This window comes from Chlamydotis macqueenii, chromosome 3 (assembly GCF_036417535.1).
Source record: "Chlamydotis macqueenii isolate bChlMac1 chromosome 3, bChlMac1.mat, whole genome shotgun sequence".
Taxonomy (NCBI): Eukaryota; Metazoa; Chordata; class Aves; order Otidiformes; family Otididae; genus Chlamydotis; species Chlamydotis macqueenii.
Window position 1 is genome coordinate 38735929 of NC_141558.1, and position 6717 is coordinate 38742645.

The 6717-nt window shown below is 39.2% G+C and overlaps 1 long non-coding RNA gene across 1 annotated transcript; it reads right to left on the reverse strand.

Annotated features, from left to right (window-relative positions):
- Positions 1–3869: 3869 nt before the first annotated feature.
- Positions 3870–6717, reverse strand: LOC147601221 (uncharacterized). The gene is made up of 2 exons (XR_015258282.1): positions 5895–6717; positions 3870–5469 (listed from the first exon to the last, which is right to left on the reverse strand). It is a non-coding gene; the product is annotated as an uncharacterized LOC147601221 (long non-coding RNA).

Sequence of the window (6717 nt, forward strand, 5' to 3'; positions counted from 1 at the left end):
GTAGAAACTTTTGTAAGCTATGCATATTTGATGCAAATACCTTTCAAAAACAAACGAGACATTCCCAGCTTAGCAGTTCACCTGCTTTCTATAGCTCAGCTGAGGCAACACAGATGGGTTCTTCCACCCTCAGGGTGACAGTAATAGTGCTGATAACAGATTTCCTCTCAGGCTCTGACTCCCCTATTGCTAGTCAGATTTCTTAGCAAGCAGTCTATGCTCCCCAGCAAATACTACTAAATTCATATTAAGATTCAACCCCAATAAAAGGGAAACCTGTCTCAGCCAGCCACAGAAAGCAAGTATCTCATGGATAACTTTGTAGCTTGGCTCAAGACAGAATGTTTTCTATATTATTTATCTTAATCATCAAATTTCTGAGAGGTAGGATTAGACTGTGTGTGAAATAAAGAGAGCCCAGGCATTTTTTTAAACCTCTTCTTCATACTTCTTACTGGAAGCTCTAGCAGAAGCTCAGAATGTTTGCTTCCAGTGCTGGATGCAAATTCTGCTGACACTTTTTGCTGCTGCTATAGAAAATGCTATCATCTTCACAGAGGTTCATTTCTGCCTTTTTAATGAATCTAAGATGCCTGTCTCCTATCCAGCCTTCAAAATAGTCAAGAAAAGAAGAGCAAGTTCAACAGAGCCTATTTCTGCAGAATTGAGATCTTTCTGAGCAAGAAAAATTGTTATGGTTCTTCTGAGAATACTCTACAAAGAAGTACAGTTGATTTTTAGGCCTGTTACGTTAATTGCGAGTAGGAAAGATCTTTATTTAAAAGAATAATCACTTTCCACCCTCTTCTAGCTCCTACTTTCTGGGCTGGAACTTTCCAGCCCAGTATCAATACAGAAGTGGGGAAGGAAAAATTTCCCTTCCACATCTGAAACAACCTGAAGCCCAGCTAGCTGTCATTCCTGATAGATTTGCAACTTAGCTAATCAGTGACTTATTTGCAGGCTCTGTCCCTGATTTCTGAAGAGCAAATCACAGCTGTCAAACCACATCAGTTACAGAAACTGGCCTTGTTTTTACAACTCAACAGGTGTTTGAATTTGATTATTACATCCTTGAGTCCCAGATAGAAAAAATTCCCAGAGACCTTTTTTCTTCCCTTCACTGAAGTTTCTTATGCTATTATTCCTATAGCCCTTCTGGGATTAATACTGAATGGTTATATAGTAGTCTTCTGTAATTTTGGTTTGGTTTTTTGCCTTGGTTCTTGGGATGTTTAATATATATAACTCTTCTGGGGAAAGCAATATAGGACTGATACAGAATAGGAGGAATAGGATCTTTAGGAGATTGGCAGGATCAGAGCTGAGAACTACCAATAGTTCTGAGTGCCAAGGTCCCTATGTTGGCCCAAAATAAGAAAGCTCATGCCCAAGCTTCCATAGATGATCTGCTTTATCTATCGAATTTATAACTTCAGGAAAGACCAAATATGCACACCCCTTTTGTCAATTTAAAAGCATTTTCCTAGTTGAAAATCAACAATACTTTAGGATTTCCTGGTCACACTTCAGTGGAAAAATCACAAGCAGAAAACCCAAATTAGCCTCTAGGGAAAAGCAGCAGTTCATGAGGCAAAACATCTCCGGAAGCGCTACCTCAAAATAAAACCATACCTCCTCTTGGCAGAGCATCTTCTCTTACAGGTAGGTAAGAATACAGCAATCATCCTGGCTACTGTCAAGTTTCTTCAACCCAGACCAGAAGCTAAGTGGCTTTTTCCTTTGAAAGCTAGTGCAGTCAGAACTGCTGCCCTGAGGCTGGGAGCACTACAGGGCATTTCATTTCTGAGAGTGGGACGTTAAGCTGGTGTCACGCACAAGGTCTCTTGAAATCTCTGGAACTCTGGGAAAACCATCTTTCTTCAACATTTGTAAGCTAAAAAACCTGGACTTTCCCCATATCAAGCATGTCTCATAATGGGGCTGCATTATAGAAAATATATATCATAGTTGCTACAATTGTTCAGTCTTGCTTTCCTAATTAAAAGACTATAAACTAGATGAAACTCCCAGGAAAAAGTATTTATACCATTTCCAGTCTTCTTGTCAGAGCAATTAAAAAAGGCAAAACCACAGCAAAACACCTTATAGTCAACCCTGCCAAAAGGTCATCATATAAAGATGCCTTTACATGGAAAAAAAAAAGTTTTCAGCAGCCTTACAGCCCGTATGTCAAATTAGGAGAAACTATGCTGCACGACTTTTCACTAGCAACAGAACTTAAGTTCAAGTACACATAAATTAAGACAAACAAATTCTGGCAACTGTAAGAGTACTTCTTCAAAAACATGTTTTCAAAAACTCAAGACACTGTTCCTGCCCCATGAAGTTTTTTTGGGGGAACATTCTCAGCATTATGATACCATTTATTATAAAATACTATTTTAAGATGTTTTGAAGGTAACTCCAGTTCCTGCCGTTAAACTTACTTTATATTATGTGGTTTATAAAACAGGAAGAGGGGGGAGCATTAATTCCCACAAACTAAACCTTTTTTTTTTGTTTGCAAGAGCAACAAAGTAACTTAGTAAAATTTTCAGAACCAGAAACTACATAATCCAACTATTTTCAGAAAATGTTTATTCTAACATACACTGGGGAATGAGTAAGCATACACTGAACTGTTTAAATTTTGAAGTCCAAAGGACATTAAGAACTGCCACTCACTGTGTTTCAATATTGCACATTTGTGATGGAGTGCAAGAAATTAAACAATGACAGTGAGGCAGTTTGCTTTATTTTCTGCTGCAGCAAATGACCTAACTGCTAGAAAGAGCTAACACACTTAGGTTAAGTCTCAAGTGTTTCTTTCAGGACTCTCTAGTACCTGCAACATCTCTCATTCTGACTGAAAAAAACAAACAGCTAAGGCTAGGGCAAGTTATTTCCTATTTATTAGTTAACATGAAGTACACCAATTTAACAGTAGCTGTATATTCCTCCTCTTCAATGATCTTATGATGATTTAAAAATACAACCTTTCCTTTTCAATAAACTTACCAGTTTCAAAATAAGGTCTAAGCATTTGTTTTATTTCAGTCCATTAATCTCCTTCTAGCTTCTTTCCACATATATAATGACTGAACATTATTTTACAGCAGATTTTAATCATTCCTCACCTGCAACCGTAAAACTAGGACTATCATTGCTAGGATGATGTTCCTTCAGTTACTGACAACTCTAATCACAGGGAAAAAAAAAACCAGTGGTTAATAATCTGGTGAGAAGCCTTAAGTATGAAGTGTAGCTCACGGATACTGAAAGTAAGAGCACACATTAATACTTAAAATTTTCACCTCCAACATAGCTGAATTAAACAGTAAAGCTGGTCTAGTACTAAGGCCTTAACTGGACTCCACTTACCACTGTTTTCATTAGCATAAGAGTTCAAAGTGACATCAGTTTCAAAAAGAAAAAAGCTTTTACTTCAGATCCCTCCTAAGCACCACCTCACCCCCCACCCTCCACCCCCACCCCGGCAGTTACTAACATACACACTACTCAGATATTTTACATAACATTCATGTTTCACATCTTTTTAAATGGAGATAGGTTGTAATTGCCAAGTAGTATTGAAGTAGAAATTAAAATCTCCTCAGGAAATTCCCAAGCAAACTGCTGGAAAGGCTCTCTCTACTTCTCCTGTTTCTTATACTGTTCATCCTCAGACAGAATACTGAGCAAGGCAGACTTTGTCCCACTCAATACAGCCATTCTTCTGAGCATCAAACACCACTTTGTCCTCCGGAGCCCGCAGGAAGTTTTGAGACAATGGCAGAGAAGTACTGTCTTCTTTGCCCTGATAGCTCAACTGGACTATCAACTAGAAAGCCACATGATGTTTGAAAGAAAATGGAATTCATCATTTTAATTTTACTTTTCCAGTTTATATACTTCAAGGGAAACAGACAAGGGCAGACAAGTAAAAGTGCTTGTAATACCAGTTCTAATAACAAAAAGTACAGAGAATGTAAATCATTGGACACATTTACATATACAAAGGCCTCCATCTGTACTCCACTCACCTGAAATTACTATTTATCCTTTAAATTCATTCATATTCGAGGCAACTCAAATTTTGTCCCCTGAACTGTGGGAGGGTGTGTGCAGAAAAAGTGCTGACCCAAAGTCAGGATTAAATACTCTCCAATATAGCATACCTTTCCTCAGGCATAGTCTAACACTTCACTTACTCTGCTGCGTCCATGTTTGACTGTCTTACGGAGTCCCTCTCACAACTGTTACTTAATTTCAATACCCATTTTTAAATCAGCAAATCTCATACCCAAGCTTTGTATGGCAAGTTTATACAGCAAGAGCCTGCCTGCACCAAGAAGGCAGCAGCCTCACTGAAGCTGGCACACGATGTAACGGCAGCCAAGGCAGCACACTTCTCTACAGGCTGGTAACCTGACAGGAGAGCTTACACTGAATTTCTGTTCATTAGGATCTGTTACAAGCAGGCTTCCCACCAGCAAATGCACTCACACAGCAGTGGGGGGTGCTGCGGCCAAGTAACCACTGCTAGCTTAGTTTCGCTCTCTTGCAACTCTGTTTATAGATCTACAGCTTCCACCGGCAAGACAAGTTCTTCAGCAACAGACAAAACCTCCCTCCTTAACAGGGACCTCATTAAACAGTTCGCATTTATGCAGAACTACTTTTATCTCCCTTGTGGTTACAAGGTACTCCTCTTGCTTGTAAGTCCACCACTCATTTAACTCAAACAAACTCTGCTTTTTTTTTTGCCCAGTTACTAAGACCAATACATGGCAATATTCCAGAACAAAGTTTGTCTAACCACTGATTTCTTGGACCACAGCCCAACAGCTATGTGACACTTCTAAGCTGAACACTAATGCTGGTTAGTGCAAGATTTCACTCAACTATTTAAAGCACAAAAAAAGCAAAGCGCTTTCATCCTGTTATCTGCACAATCTTGTATCAAAGCTTTGAGTCGAGCAAGCTATTTCACAAAACTGAAGTTTAATGAAGTACTTTTGCACAGAGAAATCTCATGCCACGTGTTCAAAACATGTCACAACTCTTCTCAGCTACATCTCCTTATCTCAATCACTCATTTAAAACATCTTATCAGACTGAAGAAAGATAGCAGAAGAACTAAATCCACACATGGTTTGCAAACACATTATCCCCCCTGAGAAAAAAAAAGCCATTACAAGTATTATTCTTTCCATCTTAAACACTACCGATACACATTTTTCACTGGTTACCCAACTTCTGCAGCCCCAAAGCACAGGAGCATTCATACAGAAAGGATTGCAGCCAACACCCAATGTCTGACCACTGGCCACATTTACCTTTTTCTATGCCAAGTCAGAGGTTCATCTTTTTGATGAATAAACACTGCTCCTCGAGATGGGCTTCCACCACTTGATAAGTGAAATAACATGATTCTCTGGCACCCTTTATGCAATACTGTCAATCCTAGACCAGAAACCATGAATGTTTTAGAACATACAGAACAAGACTGATGTGAAGTACTTTACTCATGAGTACCTTAAGTGCTACACACAATCCTGCAACTTCAGTTTTTGATTCCAGAAAAGACAGGAGCAACTCATTCTCACCAATTTTACTGGATGTACACATAGCAGTATCTCCTCAAAACCTGTCCTATTTCATATTAGCATTAGCCCAGAAAAGATGGCACCTTTACACTCAAAGATGCATGCCACCTTCTTCTGACTCTGTAACGCAAGTCACACACAGATCCTTTTAGAGTATCTAACAAAGTACTTTCAGAGTACCTGAAAAAATACTGCTGCTGCATTATCCATTTCTCTGGTCTTCGACATCTTTTTCCCTCCAGAAGAACTGACCTGGCTAGAACTGGTAACTTTTTGACTTACCATCAAAGCAGCTTCACTAGATGCTGTCAACAGCCCCCAGATTTTCACAGAACTGCAGTAGGCAAAAGATGGAGACTGGTTCCTTCCCACTTCTGAAGTGCATAATCAGTAACAAGAGTTTATGTTGTCCAGAAGTCACTCGAGCACAGTGTGGAATATCACGTGTTCGGTATGTGCTGTACCAGTCAGTGCAACAAGGCCACATTGCTTTGTAGCTCTTGCAAGTACAAGCTGTCAAGGAACATCGTGGTACGACTACAGACCTGATGTGCAACAGCTAGATTTTTCACATCCTAATCTTTATTCAAGAAAGAGCATGTACAAAAACATGGTGCATGAAATTATCTACCCTTGTCAGTAACATTTGTTAACAGAAATAATAAATCCTGTTGAAAGCAATCAAGGGATAGCTGTTCTACAGGTTCTGATACATTCAATGGATTGATTCACACAGTTGCTTGCTGAAAGGGAGCAATCTTTAGCCAAAGTAGCTAGTTACTGCTTATTAAGAATAATCAAAGCATACGAGATGGTCGGTGAGCCAATACACTCCTGGAGTTTGTTCAGTCAGATCCTTAGTGTACATTTCAGTATTAAGACTGATACCTGTTTTTAACATTGCCAATGCTTTAGGTGCTGCTACTGATAGCGTTTTGTACTTCATGATACTGCTCAGACAGAAAATGGGGCTCTTCATGGAATTTGTCATTTAGAGATAGACACATTCCATGAGCTATAGGAATTCCTCCAGCTCTATAAAAGAAAAGAGCTGCTGGCATCCAATGCTGTAATTTTTAACAGCAGACTATAAGGTAGTTTTTCT